Source organism: Pteropus medius, unplaced genomic scaffold (genome assembly GCF_902729225.1).
Source record: "Pteropus medius unplaced genomic scaffold, Ma_sr-lr_union100, whole genome shotgun sequence".
Lineage (NCBI taxonomy): Eukaryota > Metazoa > Chordata > Mammalia > Chiroptera > Pteropodidae > Pteropus > Pteropus medius.
Window position 1 is genome coordinate 4,169,704 of NW_024350926.1, and position 19,680 is coordinate 4,189,383.

Here is a 19,680-nt window from a genome sequence, read left to right on the forward strand (position 1 = left end):
GAAAGATGTTCGATTTCACCAGTCATTAGGGAAGCAAAAAATTAAAACCACAATAAGATGCCACTAAACTCCTAGTCAAATGGTTAAAATTAAAAAAGACTAACTATACCAAGTATTGGCAAGAATGTGAAGCAACTAGAATTTTCATACACTGCTGATGTGGAATGTAAAATGTTACAGCCACTCTGAAAAACAGTTTGCTAGCATCTTAAGGAGTTAAACATAATTATCGTTTGATTCGACCATTTCACTCCTAGATATTTTCACAAGAGAAATGAAAGCATATGTCCGTACAAAGAGCGATATACAAATATTCAGAGCAGCTTTATCTGTAGTATCCCCACACCGGAAATAGCCAAAAAGTCTATCAAGAGGTAAATGGATAAACAAATTGTAGGATATTCATACAGTGGAATACTTTTTAGCAACAAAAAGGAATGAACTGTTGATATACACTAAAACATGGATAAGTCTCAAAATAATTATGCTGAGGGAAAGAAAGCAGACATAAAAGAATACATACTGTATGATTCAATTTTTTAAATTCCAGAAAATACTAACTCATCTAAAGTAATAGAAAATAGTCTGTGGTTACCTGGAGGTGGGTATGGAGGGAGGAGGACCAGCATGGGGGAGGGATGACAAAGATGCTCAAGGAAACTTTTGGCAATGCTGGAAATGCTCGATCTTGATTGTGATGAAGGTTTCATGGGTGTAGACATGATTCAAATTTTATCAAATTATATAATTGAATTATGTGCAGTTTATTTTATGTCAATTATACCTCAAAAGCACCAGTGTTCCAAAAGTGGGTTCTAGTGACGGTTGCACCATTCTATAAATCTACTAAAAGTCACTGAATTACACACTTTGAATGGGTGAATTTTATGGTATGTAAATTATGCCTCAAAAAAGTCATTAAAATAAACGAATAGGAAGACCAGAAGGAAACACACCACGTATTAAAAGTTGTTGGCTCAGGTAGTGAAATTACAATAGATTTGGGTTTTTGGGGGTTTTTTTGGTGTTTTCTTTATAACATTCCATATTTTTAGCTTTTTCTAATTGAATACGAATTTTAATAAGGAAAAAATTAATATATCTTCTGGAATTAGTATGTTAATCTCTTTCAACTGCGAATACTTCATCAAACGTATCATCTTTGTGTGAACTGAAATATGTTTTTTATAACATGAAGGCAGCCTTTACAGGTTAATGGGCTTGTTTTATTTGTTCTTATATCTACAGCACCTCCTAAAAGGGCACCTAATACCCAGCAACTCCCCAGTGAATGAGCATACAGTATCTGTAATGCTATCCTCCCATTTTTCTTAAGATAGATCTGCTCAATACTACATGATGACTTCTCTCAGGCTAAATTATGATAATAAATTAAAGATCGGCAAACTACCAACCAGATTCGGTAAATAAAGTTTTATTGGAACACAGCCATATGCATTCATTTGCATACTGTGTGTGATTACTTGCACACCGAGGAATATTTGTATACAAAAGAAATTCATTTGTAAAGTCCATTCTTCCAGAGTTGGCAGTTTCTCGTAGATTCAATTTATAAGAGTATAAACTTCAAGTAATATTTAGTTGAACCGTAATTCACTGTAAATGATATCATAGCTATCGATATTGTTTATCAATGATCTTCCAGAAACCATAATAGGAACTTGACATCTTTTGTGCCATTCAACACTAATGGCTTTATGGAAAAAGAATAGTATCCTTCCCAATTTACAGATGAGAAAGCTGAGTCCCTGAGAAGTTAGCAGACCAGCAATTACCAGTAAGTAGTAGAGCCAAAATTAGAACTTGGCTTGATCTGAAAGCAAAGCCTATCATCCTCTTCCCATTTACAGAAACATGTCTCTAAAATACAAAAAGCAACAAAAGTTTAATAATAAGAAGCATATAGGTCTCTAATACTGAAAAAAATTAATCCCATAAGAGCTGAAAATTTCAAAATATTTTTAGAACTATTAGTAACAAGAGTCTTAAAAACATTCTAAATGAAAAAGAAGCTCATTATTTAGATTTTCATCTCGTTTCATCACTAATTGGCCGCCATAAGGATGGCAGAGAAATGTACATTATCTGAAAAAGACATTCCAAATATGTTGTGTGACATTTATTTCAATATGGTGAAGACCCAGAAGAGTGCACCAGCTGTTAAGAGAAGATTAAATTTACCTCCTGGGAAGAGTAAGTCCCTGCCAGGAAAGACCTTCCAGGTAAACAGGCGTAGGCATGGCACAACTCCAGTTCGCTTTCCAGATACTCGAAGAAGCATGATTCTCATAAGAAAGAGGCAAGTCTGGAGTAACACTCAAGCACAAGTGGAATAATGTCATGTGCAAATGTCCCTACACACACTGGCATCACTATGGCCTTGCCTTGAATTTTACAGTCAAGCGATATAAACTTTTTAGGACACCTCTAATCTTATCCCTTCTTGTCTCTTCACTCCACTGGAATTGGGTCTAGTACAGTAAGACTGCTTACCCTGGGGCTCACTGCAAAGCTTATTCTTGATTCAGAGAAGTGTTAGTAGTCAAAGTCACTGACAGGAGAACTATTACAAAAAATAACACTGGGCATTTATTATATATAAGATACTGTGCTAAATGCCTTTATATGTATTTTCTCACTTAATCTTCGCAACAACCTTACGAGGTAGGTACTATTGTCCTAATTTAAGGCATTTTCTTTTGTAACCACCCCATGGATGAAAGAAGAGAATCAATTCATCTGAATTCAAAACAGCTAATCTCTGACTCTTTGGTATCTAACAATAACAAAGATAATTTGTAAATACGAGCAGTTTTACTAAGTTAATATGCCTAACCATTTTGTGTTTCTTTTATCACGCAACATTTCAATTCACAGTGGTAGGATAAATTCTCATTTGGAAAGCTAGCCTATCTATAGTCGACTTTCATGAGAAGGAACTATGGCAAATGAACAATCTAATACCAGGCATTTTGTTTTAAATAAAAAATAATGCTCAATGTCCCAGGAGCAGTTAGGATTCAACTCAGTAGGTGAGTGGCTCCTGAGAGCTCTGGCTTCAGCATCAGATGTCCGTGACCATCAGGGACTGGCTCCATGATCATAGACAAAACACTTAATCCCGCTGGACGGGCTTTCTCCTCTATAAATAGGGGCTATAATTTATCTACTTCCAAGAGTTATTGAGGGAACAAATGAGATAATGCACTTAAAACCTTTAACGCTTACTAAGTGCTCAGTCAATGTCAGCTATAACAATTATCATTATTACTCCTATTATTATATCTAACTTGATAGTTAAAATTATGATTCTGAGACAAATACAGGACTTTAAAGTATCTTCAGAGCCACGAAAGGCTGATGTTATATATTCCGTAACATTTTAGTGTTAGTGTATATTTGCATCCGAAGTCTTCAAATATGGAATTCATATAGCTAGTTATCAGATAATCGGAATATTCAATCTCCCAGAACACCCTGTTCCCTAATCATTTATCAGTCAGTAGTCACTTGTTGAAATTATACTGTACAAAATACCTTGTGTTAAATATTATAAGTGATATATATATATATATATAATCTAAAAAACAAAATAAACAAATAAATAAAACATAAGCAAATTTATAGAGACAGAGAACAAACTGATGGTTGCCAGATGGGAGGGGGGTTGGGGGACTAGATGAAAAAGGTGAAGAGATAAAGAAATACAAATTGGCAGTTACAAAACGGTCACAGGGTTGTAAAGTACAGCATAGAGAATATAGTCAATAATATTGTAATAATTATGTATGGTGACAGGTGGGTACTAGACTTATCAGGGGAATTACTTCATAGATTATATAAATGTCCAACCACTATGCTATACACCTGAAACTAATATAACATTAAATGTCAACTATAATTTTTAAAAAATGTTTTCAAATGTTATGAGTGATAAAAAGGGCTATGTCCCTTCCTATAAAGAGTTTGTGGTGAACTCTTTATTGAGGACTAAAACACACAAGAAAAGATCATTGCCAACATGACACATTCTAGGATAAGTGCAAAATAGTGGTTCCAATAAGAATTTTAAAAGACTTAAGGAGAGAAAGAAATGGGAGAAGAAAACATACTTTTAAGTGCCTCTTCTGTGCTTTTTAAACACGATCATTGACCCTCCCAACAAAATATCTGAATAAGTTTAATGAGTTCCCACTTTACAGGAGGATTCTGACCTTTGAAATGCTCAAGTCACAAAACTAGTAAGCTGCAGAGTCAAGACCAAGTCCATCTGACTCGAGTCCAAACATTTCCACTACACCACATGGCCTCCGGAGTGATTTCAATGAAGCCTCAAATGAAATCTCGCTTTACACAACAAATATCAAAATCAAACCATAAAAATATCAAACCATTGTTAGCGTTCTCCCAGTAGAAAGATATTAATTTATGCAACAGCCAAATAATACCTAAGAAATCTCAACGCTAAGTCCTAATCTTTAAAAAGAAAATCCTGAATTATCATAGGAACTATTATAAGTTTCAGAGCAGTTATCTTAGAGATGTTTTCATGAATTTACTATGTTCAATTTTCACATTTACTCACAGTTCTCAAGGACATTTCTAGATTAATCTCATCGCTTACAGAACATTAATTCTGAGACCCGACTAGAGAGAGGTAATATAGCTATTATGTAATATTAATCATTCAAAATGGGAAGTTAATATACTTCTAAAAATACCAAAGAAACTAGTATATAAAAATGTCAACTGTGATCATCAAAAATTGCTTGGCGTTCTGTCTGATTCTCTAATAAGAATTCTGCATTTTGTAGCAGGGGTAGCCTGAATAAAAAACATCATTTGATATGGGGCAACTCTTTTTTATATTTTGGCTCATTCCCAATGATACAGATTTCTCAATATCTTTTAAACACCATGATTCATCCAATCCCCTCAGTTTTCAACTACTTTCAGGAAGTTTCACCAATAGGCATATACGGTGAGGGGGGAAAAAACCAGACACTTACTAAGAGCATATTTGGAAATAAGAATTCTAAGCTGTGTCTCCCAGGCATCAGTGCTTAAACTACAACATTTAATGAATATTATGCACCACGTTTTCATAAGTGTCAAACATCTTTGCAACTTGGCTAATGGAGTTTCGGTAATGCTATTATTGATCAGTGAGAAACCTTAGAAACAATCAATTGTTGATTCCACTCAAGAAAGTAAACTTTTCATGATCTAGCAAACACATAAACACCGCCCCCCCAGAGAAATGGAAAGCTAAAGCATATATCTGATAATCTGGAACCCCTCGAATAATGATCTTAACCTAAAAGTATCTAGATAATCGAGGGAGAATGATGTTTGTGTCAAATATTTGGCGAAAGATCTAAATTAATGAGTACTTTGATTACTTAAATAGTCTAAAAGATTTTAAATAAAAGGCTTGACAATCTCAACAAAATGACTACTACTCTGTCCAAGAAAACAGTAAATAGTTAAGGATCCATTTCTTTGACAGTATGATTTTGGAAGTGAGAGAAAAGTTTCATCGAAAATGTTTGTGCATTGAATTTGCAAAGCTGCCTCCCATAGGAGAAGGTGTGAAACCCCTTCATGACCCAGGGCCAAGCAGTCTCCACCAAGGGTTTGCCTCATCTCTTCCCCACTAATGCAGCCAGACCCCCACACTGACACCCAAAGCAGGAAATCAGGAAGCTTCCATCGTTTCAACTCATGGCATCAAGCGCTACCACACATCCCCGTAACTTTACTCTCTCTGACTTCTGATACATTTCTGACAAATCAAAATTCAGACCTACCCATGCCCTAAACTGACATCATTTTCCCCCACTGGAATTTGTGATGGTTAATGCTACATGTCAACTTGACTGGACTAAGTGATGCCCAGATCGCTGGTGAAGCATTATGTCTGGGTGTGTCTGTGAGGGTCTTTTCAGGAGATTAGCATTTGAGTCAGTAGAATAAAATGAATAAATATTCACACTAAGTATGATTTAAAAACCAACCCATCATACCAGGCCAGGTTTTGCCATGAAATAAGTCGCAAAACTAACTTTTGCATTTTAAAGTTTTTCATAGAACATAAAAGTAATAGTAGAGGAATAATAGCAGTAGAAAATGTTTGCAATGGTTATTACGAGAACAGGTGCCAGGCACCAGCTATGCATCTTCATGAGGGTTTTTATTCAACCTATTAAAAAAATACCCTCCTAAATTATGGATTAAGCCCAAATTATGATTAGCCCTTTACTTGACTGGCCCTCTCTCTTTGCGCATTACTTCTATCTCTCTTTGATCATAGGATTTTAATATCCTTAAAGGTCTACATAGCAGATAGATTTAAATTTTAAAAAAAGAAACAATTTCACATTATTTCAGGGGATTTAGACACACGGGATCAATCCTTAGGGTATTTACTAGTTCAGCTCCTTTGACCAAAATTATGTGTTTATAATCATCCCTTTAGGACAGCTTTGCATCTTTTAATGAATTTCTGTATGCTCATCCCAGAATTCTGAAATTTGTGCTTATTCTGAGTACCACTACAAGGAAACACTTGATTAAAAAAAATAAAAGTCTGTGAAAATGCTCAAAGCTTTTATATTGAATTGGACAGTAGTTTACTGAGTCCAGAACCAGCATACAGAGACCTATGTAAATCTCATTATCTGTCCTGGGCCACAGCCACCATAAGCAGCTTAAGGGATCCCGTCTCCTCACCGTTTACTCCACATTTACCCTAATAATTTGGATTAGTTCTCATCCCAACGCTGCCAGCTCAGCTTGAAAATTGCCAGCCTACATCGTATCTTGTGGGATTTTTATAAACATGATACTCCAAGAGTCACAAACACTGCGGTATATGAGACTAGGGTGATGGTGATAATAATCCAGTGAACAGTTCACTCTCACAATGCTGGCATACACTGATTATGCATGTAATTATCGTCTTTAACATTCACTTAGTTCAAACGATGAGTCGGATACTGTAACAATATAATGTATGATCACTTTATTCCTCAATAAATGCTTCCCTGCTATGCACCTTAATTATGAAACAAAGGCGGTTTTCCGACTAAAATCTTCATCTTAGTACAGTCTGAAATTATCTTCTTACGAATACGGACGTCTTTGCTGTAGTAAGTGTCTTAGTTAGGCTCCCCGAAAAGCAGATCCCAAGATGAGGATTCGACCGCAACTGGTCTAGGATGATTCTGGAATACACGCAGACTGAATTTGGGGATACTACATAGTGCTGGTTCATCGAAATACTGTCTGTCTCTGAAATATCCTCAAACATATATATTTATTTGTATACATCTAATAATCTATTTCAGTTTTCTTTGTGTGTGTGTATCCATCCCCCAAGAAACGTGTTTTGTTTTCAAGCATCCAAAATTGGCCTGAGACAACCCTTCTTGTGCTTCTTGGCCAGTGAGGCTGAGCTACCATATAGCACGGTCATCCTCAGGCAAGGACTGCAGTGAACACGTCTACACAGCCGTTGGCTTCTCTTTTGTCCATTTAGTTTGTGTTCTGTGAACAATTCTGACCAGTTCTGTCCAACGAAAGTGTGCAAGTAATGGTTCTGGACATGTAACAAAACAACACAACACAACACAAAAAAAGTAGAAGGAGAATCAGCATGGATGTTAAAAGGCAAGTGTGTTTTCTCTCTTAGCGGGTCATCAAGGGCACGGTCAAGGACACCGAGGGCGAAGACCAGCAGGCAGGTGGCCTCGTGAAGGACGCCCTCTAATATTCTGATATCATAAACATAACTACAACTCAGGAAGACTCATCGACAGCTGAGAAAGTGGAAACTGGAAGAAATAAAGCCAGAGATAGTCATCTGAAGAGAACAGAGAGCCACTGCCAAGACTGCCATTACACTACAGTGCGCTCCCTTCAAATTTACTAACATCGTTTAAAAAAAGAAAAACAAGAAAAAGAGCAAAGCGCTGGGATTTCCCTATTCCGCAGGCCATCAAATGGCCCGGAGCTGAGGCTTCCTATTCCTGCCCCTCAGTCCCCACTCTCCAAAGCTTCTCTGATCACATCTACTGCTCTCTCGTTCCTTACCGGCTGGGCCCCCACCACCATCTGGGAGGGGCCGGCCCTAGGCATTCTGGGGTAACTTTCAAGGAAGCAGACATTGGAGACAAGGATGCACACATAGCCAGCTAGCATTATCACTCTGCAGGAAGGGAGAAACGGAGTGTGAAATCTCTACAAAGCCAGGATGGCAGCAGTCACAGTAAAATGGGTAGGTGCTGTAAATCCAAAATGAGGCTCTACCGAGTCAGGAGATGTATTAGTTAGCGCAGGCTGCTGTAACAAAATACTACAGACTGGGTGGCTTAATCATAAGAAATTTATTTTTTCATGGTTCTGGAGACTAAAAGTCCAAGGTCAAGGCACGGACAGGTTGGCTCCTGGTGAGGCCTCTCTTGTGGCTAGCAGATGGCCACCTTCTCTCTGTGTCTTCACATGGTCTTCCCTCTATGCGCATGTAGGGAGAGAGAGTGCTCATGTCACTTCCTCCTCTCATAAGAATACGAGTCCTACGGAATTAGGGTCCTACCTTTTTTTATCTCAGTGAACCTTAATTATCTCCTTAAAGACCCTGTCTCCAAATACAGTCACACTGGGGCGTGAGCTTCACTGGTCACATTGGGGGACATATTTCAGCCCATCACAGGAAGCAAGAGCTTTTTTAAAAATCATCTTGTCATTAAATTACAATCATTAAAAATCATGCTTTGTTTGTCCATTTAGAAAAAATATATATAAATTCATGACATTCAATATTGAAAAATATCTAAGTAATTTTCCCCTCCTTCCAAGTCTACAATGCTGCTTTGCATTTTTTTTCGTTTGAAACACGTTGAGCGCACACCACGTGACAAGGACTGTATTAGGTACCGGGATCCTGGAGATGACCGAGAAGCAGTACCTTCCCTCCAGGAGCTCATGTATCAGTGGGACAGCATCTGGGTCTTAAGCAACAGAAGCATTTGCTCCCGGTCACTGAGATTTGACTAGTCGGAGTTTTTTTCATAAAAAAAAAATCCTATACTCAACAACTTAATGGCCTTTTTTAATCAGTGAATTACAGAAAGCTTGCTTTGAGAGATATTCAAGCAAATATTAATCTGACCATTAAAAGAAGCGCAGACTATGAGGATAAACAATATCATAAATGGTAAAGTCAAAAAGGAAAATATCTGAATTGAAATTGTCTTTTTTTTTTTAATAAAAGAAGGCTTTTTATCCTAGCATCTATTTATATTAAATATTAAAGATATGAATTCATCAATCGATATCTTTTATATCATCCATCTTCTGCAGGACACTGGGTGATAGAAAATGCAAGCACCCTCAGAAATACTACCATTTAATGGGAGAGAGAAGCACACAAAGTGTTAAAAGACAGAGATTAATATCATTTCAATACAAAAAAATCACAAGCCAGTGTGTGATTAATTGCCAAGGAACAGAGCAGTGCCACTGCAATTTACAAAGGCCAAAATGAGAACACTTTAGACAAGGATATATTTAAGCAAGATCTTCAAGGATGAGTAAAATTTGAACGTAAACGGGGCACGAGGGTGGAGGCACCCATGTACAAAGATACAGTAGAAAAAGACAATAAACAAGGTAAAGAGTGGACTATTTGGGAGAGCACAGAAAGAGCATATGTGGGGGACCCTCGACATGGAGCTAAGAACTTGGATTGCATCCTCAGTAATGGGGAACCTGAGGAACCCCTGACAGTGTTTAGGCAAAGGAACGACACAAACAAAGTGGATTTTAAGACACTGGCCTGGCGTCCCTATATAAGGATCAAAGTAAGACAATGGACGAGAACACCCAATAGTCCTCATGTCAAGGGGGAAGGATCTAAACTCAGCGGGGCCAATGGACGGTGGCATGAGACAGATTCAAGGAAAGAATTAATAAGATGTGGTGAACTCTAAGAGACCAAGAGATCCACTGGTCTCAACAACATGTGGCCGAGAGAAGAAAAAAATTATTAACAAAATGAAACCGTCAAGGCAGAAAGCTGGTTTCAGAGCACACGAAAACTCAACAGCGACAGGGCACAGAATGGGGAGAGAAAAACAGGATTTAGTATAAATACTGGCATGTGTTCTTTTGGAAAATAATCAGAGTAAATATACTATTTTTAAATAGTGTTTTTCTAGTTATAAAGCAAGTCAAGTTAAGTGCGAATTTGATATCAAAAAAAAGAATCAAAAACATAAAAATCACTCAGAATCCTGCTACCCAGAGATGACTACTTTAACGATATGTCTATCTTTTCAGTCTTTTTTTTTATGTCAATAATAATAAAAAGAGAAAAAAGGAGGCAGAAAGGGAAATATGGTTAAGACTTATTGACTCCCTAGTATGTTTCAAGTGCTATTCTAAGCTCTCGACATACATTAACAGACTTATTCTTCACAATGACACTAGGAGATGAGTACATTATCAGTTTTTGCAGATGAAGAAACTAGAGCCCAAAGAGCTTAAGAAACCTGCCCAAAGTAACACAGAGCTGGGCTCTGAGCCCTGGCGACCCCGCCCGACCTGAGACCTTAACTACCGTGTGTGTACTCTGCCTATTGCACTACGAGCTTATATATAACGTACGTCAATTTGACCACATAATAATAAAAACAATACTTATTCATTCATTCCTTAACCAAGTCTTTAAACTTTACTGTTCACAGGAATTTCAGAATTCCTTAGGAAAAAATTCTATTGACGCTGGGAGCAGAGGCATTGCCAACTGGCACCTTTTCTTTAAAATAATTATTTTCCCAGTAGCTGTGTTTCCTTCTGTTTCTTGGGATTTCCTGAATCCAATAGTCAAGGTAGGCTACATTATGTCGCTGTAACAAGCAACTCAAACCAGCTCAGGGTTTATGACCGCAAAGTTTCATTCCTTGTGCATAGCTCATAATCCACCAAAGGTCATCTAGGGGAACTGCTCCGTGGCTTCTGATTCCAGAACCCCAGCTGAGGGCACCAGAATGTCGTCACTCTCACGCAGAGGAAAAGAAGGTTCTGGCGGTCTTTCCCTGGCAGTCAAGTGCTCTGGCCTGGAAGTAGCACCCATCACCACACATGCCTCATTGGCCAGAACTTGTCATGTGACCCGACCCAACCCAACCACAAGGGGGCCAGGAAGTACACTCTGACCACGGGTCTGAAATAGGGCAAACCCACACCTGCGAGCACCCCAACTTCACATTACCTGTATGCATCCCGAGTAGCCACACCTTTACAAAGATCGTATTACAAATATCTCTTTAAAGCAAATATTGTCAAATGTAGATTAAATTAGTAGAGCTATAAAGGCATCTTTATGACACCAGCTTAAATTAAGAGTGCTATAAAGTCCTTAAAGATTATTTGGGTCCCTTCTACAGATGAAGACAATGAGCCCAGAGAAAACTGTCCAATGTAACCCCAGCTAGTAACAGATGAAAATCCAAGTTTTATTTTTGTTGTTTTTCCCTCAAAAATTCCTCAAGAAGCACACAAGAGAAAGGTAAGTTTCACTTGTTGTGAGATTTACCATTTACATTCAAATCAGTTAGGAATTTCATTAAAATTGAAATCTATGACAAAACAGTTTTCAGCAAACTATGTTACCATAGACCTTAGTCTTTCTATGTTTCTTATTTTCTTTACCAACATTTTATAATTTAGAGTTTTATATTCTCTGACAGATTTTTTTTTCATTACTCGTCTGGGAAGTACATTCATTTACAAAGGAAAAAGAATCTAAATGGTGATATTCGATGAATATATTTATGTCTCCCACTGTTTTTTCTTTGCCTTAGCTGACACAAACGCAGTCAAAAAAAAAAAAAAGACAAAATCACTAGTCACCCACCCAGAGTGACTGCAAGGTCTAACTAATCATGGGAAAAGAAACGGTGCGATCTCCTCATTTCGGCTGAGGAAACTGAGACCCACAGAGTGCAGGTGACGTGCCACCCGTCCCCCATTACCACCACGCTGGAGCAAAGTCTCAAACCCGGTCCTCATCCCCACTGCCCCACATGGCCTCAAGCGTCATCATTTTAGACAAGTCATTTAACTTCTCTGGTCCTCAATTCCTTAGCTGGAGAACAAGAGATAAAGACTCACTAGATCAAGATTTCCCAAATGGGTTTCAAAGAACACCAGTCTTTGAGACGATTGTGGAATTAAAAGTTTTGTAGTCATCCAAGTTTGAGAAAGACTGAATGCCTTAGTCCTCTCCTGGAGATTTATAATGGCTATCACCAGAGGAAAAGCTTTAAGAACTTCTGCAATAAAGGAGAACACTTAATGTTGTTGAGACAAGCGTTTATCCTAAACTTATGTGCTAACGGGAACGTTTTGCGGATGATTCCTATCAGCAACCTGCCTCGCTCTCTGCTCACTTGTCCCCCCTTTGTTCTCTCTACTCCAGTGAGACCAGCCTCAAACACCCAGCCTCTTCCTGTCTCAAGCCCTTGGAGCAGCCATACCTCTGCCTGGAGGGCTCACCTGCCCGAAGAGGTCTTCCCTGCCCACCACTCTCCTGTGATGTCCTACTTGGTGTTCCTCACGCCTCTGCCTAAACTCGCATGATGCACTGTCCGCCTCTTGCACTAGAATTGAGACTTCTGGACACCAGAACTTGGTCTTGTGCATCGCTGTTCCCCCAGCTCTGAAAAAACCATCCTAGAAGAATGGCAGTCAATATTTCTTGAATGAATAAACTAGTGAACTAATTTATGAAGCCTGTGAAGCCAGTGTTCTGTAGAACAATGGGAATTGTCACCAGACCAGTGGCATCACCATCACCTGGACATTAGACAGAAGTACAAATTGTCAAGCCCCACCTCATGCCCACTGAATGAGACTCATTGGGCGCAGGGCCCAGCAACCAGTCAGAATAGCCTCCCAGGCAGTTCTGATGTTCACTAATGTTTGATGACCACTAGTCTTGTTTATCTTTAAGATAAAATAAACTCATGAAATTCTAGAATTCTGTTATTCGTGAGCAATTCCTTTAAGGTGATTTGAGCATTTTACAGGGGAATGGACTAATTTCTCAAGTTTCCTTAGAGTCTTAGAATTATCACATATGGCAACAGATAGCTTCTCCCTACAACAAAATAAAGCCCCAATGAACACAAAATGTCCCCCCTGAGAATTAATCAGTTTAACAGCAACCCCAGCACACTCGAGGGCCATCTTACCATGTGCTAAACTCAGAAAACTCAGTCACCCTATAACAATTAAAGCTCTAACAAAGATTAGATTCCTCGAAGAAGGAACACACACTCACACAGACTTTCTCATTATGAATTAATCCCTTAATTATATTCCCAAAATAATGCAGAAAATCTAATTAATTTTAACATTGAGAAATGCTCCAGAGGATGATTTACATGCTCTCCTTTTTATCTATTTTCACTTTCCATTAACTAAATATGGACAATGGGACAACTTTTAATAAAAATTTTACTAGAAGATGCCAAATCAAGCAAGCGTTATTGAGTGCAAAGAGCCTGGCGTATAAATATCACTTACAAATTATAGCACCTTCTAGGCTTTTCACAATCTGGCCCAAACATGCTGTCATGCTCATCCAGGAAGACGCTCGATTCCTGCCAAACCCACAGACTTCCAGGCTCCACACTGTGCCTTTCGCGCTTCTGCATCCCCTGTTCCCATCATGCCCCCCTCACCCCTTTTGGCTCCACTCAATCCTGCCCCTCACTCAGGGTGGACCCCTGTTCCAGGCCAGAAGGCTGTCTCCCTCTTGGGAATTTGACAGCATCCCATGGGCGGACTGACCACCAGTGCCGGGCCGCGCGGGGCTGCACAGTCGCCATCTGACGTGTGCACGCTTCGCTCCCTCTTACCATCTCCGGTTGCAGTGAAGGAGGACTTGGACTTAAACATTTCTGCACCTTCCTCACCTGTTCCCCCGCAAACCTGCCGTCTCATAACTTGGCCTTGTCACTTGGTTGCAGCGATACCCAAAGCTCTAGCTAAAGACCATCCTATGCCTCCAAAGGGACTCACCAACCAGCTGAGTGCCACCCTCACTGCCTCACCTCCCTGTCAAGGAGGAGGGCAGGCCAGGGGTGGGGGGGGAGAAGTGGGGGGACAGGTGCCAGGTAGGAATCCTGACATACAGGAATGTTGATGTAGGAAAAGGGGACGGCTGCGAGAGAGCCCCTTCCTTGTGAAGCAGGTCACAGACCAGGGTAGATGTTACTCCTGGCCAGGTATATGTGAGTTTTTGACTGTCCCCTGGGACTAGACATTAAAATGCCCAAGAGAGGATGTAGGATAAAGCCAGGCCTCCAGGCAAGACATCATTGTTAGGGGGTAAAATGTCCATCTTAGAAACCGATCGGGTTTTAGGCTTCTTGTAATTTCTGGGCTTATTTCTCTGTTGTTCTCTGTATTTGTGGGTGTCCTTTAAAAGCTGCAGCCTATTCCAACCAAAGAAAACCAGGGAAGGGGGTATCTGCTCCCTAGCTGTTAGCACATTGAAGAAGAGGCTACACGGCCCACCCCCACGTCTCAGGAAGAGTGTGGGATGAGGCAGAAACGAAAGCAGGTGTTTCCTCACCCGAAAACAACCAGCATCTTTCTGGCTTTAGTGGTCCCGGAGGCATCAATCACTGGGCATAAAAGGTGACTTGGCGCCTGAGACCACTAAGAATCACTATGCAGACCCTTCCCCAATTAAGGACAAGCTGTATTCCAAAAGATTATGTCACCAGCCGCAGCCTACCAGCCACTAACCACTACTGGACTGCTAATAGCCAACCTTTTTAATATATAGCTTGGAGCACAGAAGACAAACAAAATTTTTAAAAGCCTCTCACTGGCCAATACCAGTCGCTACCATAAGTTCTCAAATATATTGCCCCTGGCTTCCCTGAAAATCCCAGGAGGAAGAGAGAAAAGAGGAAGAGGCTCCTGGTTCCTCTTCTTCAAGACTCAAACTGAGCTTTGCCAGAGCTTAAGATCCCAGAGTCAGAGCTAGTCCTACTTCCACATTTAAAATTCCTCCATTATATTAAATACATATTAAAATATATTTAGGTTACATTCAAACTAGGCAGAGAGAGAAAGTACCATGCATGCTGCTGTGAGGACCCTCCACGCTCGCTTGCACGGAATTCCAAATATGCTTCCCATTGGTATAAAGTTACAGAAAGCATTCGGATTTCTAAAACGACCCACAGCAACCTCTTCCTTGTGAAGCAGGTCACAGACCAGGGTAGATGTTACTCCTGGCCAGGTATATGTGAGTTTTTGACTGTCCCCTGGCACTAGACATTAAAATGCCCAAGAGAGGATGTAGGATCCTCTTACCATACAACATCACGCACCAGAATTGCAGTATATGCCCCAGAAACAGACCTCCCTTTCCCTATAATTAGCATCCAGAAGTTTCCCTGATACAGTACCTCTGCTGGGAAATGGGGCCCAGCCCCACAGCAGCGTTGGGGGACTCCCGGCCCTTCATCATCGAAGTTTCAGAAATGTGGAGACAGGTCAGAAGCTACACATGGCAGACGGGAAGCAGGACACAGAAGACTAGCCGCAGCCATTCCTTTGAATGGGCTCACTTGTTTCTGACCAGGGTTTCTCCAGGGCAGTAGTTTCCAAACCTGACAGGTCAACAGGATCATCTGGAAAGGTTTCGAAAAGTACACATCCTAGGGCCTGACCACAGTCCCACCAAATCAGAAGCCCCGCCCAGGTGTGTCTGGGAATCTGCTTTTCTGAGGATGTTCCTCCGGTAATTATGATGTTCTTAAATATCCATCAAGCCTTCGCTCATACATGGCTTCCTCTTAAAGATTTTTTTTTTAATTTAAGCAATTTCTCCACAAATGCAATGCCCCATGGTTTCCTTTACAGCACTTACTGTGATTTAATTACTTATTGTTTACTTGTATATTGTTTGTCTTCCCCACTAGACTAAGTTCCATGTCATACCCCAGCATCTAGCACAGAGTATGTGTCTATGAAGCTTTGATGAAGAGAAGGACACTGTACTCAATTCTCTCATTTCATCTTATTGCGACGTGTGTAATACAGATAGAGTGGAAGTTATTATTCGCAAGTTAATGAGATGAACCGGAACAGCTGGGTGGCTCAAGATCACAGGGTGATTAAGTGGCGGGACCAAGTGGAACATCAAGGCTCAGGCCTCAGGTTTCATCTCTCATCCTCTCTGGTCTCCCACGCCACATCCTTTCAACAAATGCTGAAACGTGGTTCCAGTTTATTAATATCAAACTTACCGAAGAGATGGTGCCTGTGTCTCAAAGTCTTATATTTATTTGTATGACAGGCAATTGTGCTACTCAGAAGCATAAGCCACTGGGAGTTTATGTAGAAACCTTGAATACATTCTATTCGTTTATCAGAGAAACAATATACATGACATAGAGTAGGAAAATAGAAGTTCACTGGAAAATTCTGGCATAATAAATTCTAGTTCTAATAAAAAGAAAAATGCATGTTATGAGAGGATTATTTAGCTACAAAAAAAAATTCTCAAAAAACTAATAGCAAAAGAATCTTTTGCTGGAAAGAAAAGAAAGCACATTTAACAGAAACAAATATAGAGGGAGAAGTTAATGAATTAAATATAATGACATTGTTCTAACCTAAATAATATATAGGAAACTAAAAGGAATATCCAGAAAGAAGAAATGCTGGGAATTAAATCGATAAAACACAATAATAATGCTGAATAAATAAACTGGTCATTAAAATCCGATTTTAACACTAATGAAATTAGAACCTTGCCCATTAGGAACCAGTAATACTTCGTTAATGCAAACGTTGACATATCTGCCTGGAGAACTGATAATCACAACGGTAGGTTTAAAGTATACAAAGTCACAAGGGGTATCAGTCACTGAGCCTATTAATACGCTGGCAATGAAAAAAAAAAGAAAACAATGAATTTTCTAAATTATATTGACACAAAGTATATCTAACAAAAATCCCCAGTAAAAGAATAACACAAAAGAGAATGAATCATAGCAAATTAGGTAATGAATGTAATAAAATACCTAGCCATTTTGGAAAAAAAAGAGTTTTTATCGAGTGAATTAGCAGACACTCTAATCTTAGCAAGCATTTGACTATAGGACTGCTAGGGTCTTCTCTGAAACATTAATTCAGAGTAGTCGAGGACATTAAATCATCAGGAGTAAATTAAAGCAAAGGGTGATAATCAACCAGTAATGTTTTAAGAGTTAGGGACCACCCTAGTGGGAACCCACAGACTTCATAGTAAGCTTGGATTGTGACATCAGTGAAAGGATGAATAGTCCTCAAATTAAAATCTCAGATGATGCCAAATATAAAAAGAGAAGAAAACTCAAGAGAGAGAGAGAGCCATTTATTAGCCAGATTCGGTGACCAGTGAGAAAAAATATCTGTGAAATCAGAATATACATGTGTGGGATTTTAATGGATGGACATGCTCCTAAAAGCTACAAGCGAAGTACATTTTTGATAATCATAGCTAAAGGAATTCATAGTATAGCAAAAAAAAAAAAAAAAAAAACCTAAGAAATTCACCTTCCCACCTGGAAAAAAATAGATGTATTCTAAGTTTTTTATTTTTGTGTATCGGTTTTCCTTAAAGAAAGACAACCCAAAACTGAGGCAGCATAATCTGAAATCGACTCATTTTAAAAAAAATGTGCAATAATCAACATGTACTTTTTAGCCTAATAATTTACATAGAATAACAATTTGTCTTTTAAGTATATGATAGGATAGCAACATCAAAGAAGAAAAAGAATACTTTTTTTTTAACCTAAACGCAATTGCCAATGAAACACGTGAATATTTTGTTTGGCATACAAATTTGAAAAAGAAAAAGAAAAGACAAGCAATGTATCAGAATACAGTCAAATAAGCCAAAAGAAAATGTGAAAAGACCTAGAATCATTTGAGTCATTTAAAACCAGTTTGGTCAGAATATTTGAATACCCTGCCTTCCCAGGTCTACTTACAAGATGATGATTATAATTACCATATCATCACTATTGTGTCAAGTTAATTATTATTATTATTATTATTATTATTATTATTATTATTATATATTTTTCATGTACTGAGATAGTTACTGACCTGCAGTGGGTTTTCCTTTTTTTTTTTTCCTGGTGAAGGAAGAGGGGAGGAGAGAGTGTGGATTTTATGTTCTGTTTTTGTGTTTGTTTTTTATAGTGAGGACAGGGGAACATTGCTCCTATGCCCCACCTCTGAGAGATCAGTAAGTAACTTCATTTGCAAGTTGACAGGACAAGGTGAGAGCAGTGCTTTAGGGAACAGAGCGATGGTGACTGACTCACACATAACTCAAGGTCATGAGCCTTGTTAACACTGGGCTGTGCCCACACCAGTGAGTTCACCAGCCACAGACCCAGGGTTACCCCTACTGCGAATTACACCTGTATACAGCGAAGTGCTCTCTGTGGCTTACATGTCGGAATTCGTGCCAGGAGAAAGGAGTCCCCCACCCAGACCCTGCCCTACGAGAGCTGAGCAGGCAGTCAACATACAGCAGAACTGGCTCAGCCTCCAGAAAGAGCCAAGAGACAGCACAGCTCAGCATCCTGGTAAAGTCGTACTTAAGATCCAAGGAAATAGTCCCCTGGGATCCACAGGGACTAGGAAGGGAGAAGAAAAGGAGGTTCCAGGCAATGAGTATGAATGGGAGGCACTAGCGCAGAGCAAGCTGGGTGAGGATTTAAGGTAGGGAGTGGAGCCTGCGGATTTTTTCTGAGACACCTGACAGGTGTTATTATAGACAGCCAAAAGCCATAAACGTAGAGAGGGAGGAGCTGCTGCCAGCACCCAAAACGAAGACAGAAACCAAAGCAACGAATACTGGAACTCGATCATTATCTGTGATATCGTAGCACAAATCACGCCAGTCACTGACATGAATCCAAATTTTACTTCAGACATCACATCCTTTCATCTTTTTAAGCAAAACATTTTATGAGTGTAATCAATTCTAGAAAAATCAATTAACCGGGCCTTTACTTCCTTTCTTTGTCATGTAAACTCTGCATGGAGCACCAAAAGGCCATAAGTTCACTACAGTTAGAGAGAGAAGGGAAAACAAGAAGCTTTGATAATAATCTGTAACTCTCATTTGACCATGAAAAAAAGAAGAATTTGAAGAAATGTGAAAATCTGTACTGTATCGATAGCAAGGTACAGTCATATTTCTGGGAGACAGTATGAAGAAAGGCCTGAAGATATAGCATTTCTGCCACTCTGTTTTTTCTCCTGCACCCCCAACTCTCACACACACAAACACACAGACGCACACACACACGCATGCACACGTGAACAGAGACCATGTGCCCTCTATGAGAGAATTTGAGCGAGAAGGCCCTTTTCTGTATTTCCCAGGCGTTAGTTCTCTGCTCTTTTGTATAATCCAACCCACCTTCCCATCTATAACCACATGAGCCAAGACATGCGTAAGTGGACTACCCATGAGAGTCACAGGCTTACTGCAGGAACCACAGAAGGTTCTGGAGTTACCTGGTTGGAGACCTGATCAGAGATCGTTAAGTCTAGAATAGA

General features: G+C 39.4%; 1 protein-coding gene across 3 annotated transcripts in view; it reads right to left on the reverse strand.

Moving 5' to 3' along the window:
• Positions 1-19,680, reverse strand: part of SLCO5A1 (solute carrier organic anion transporter family member 5A1) — a 108,874-nt gene that overhangs the window by 72,248 nt on the left and 16,946 nt on the right. The window lies entirely within an intron of this gene.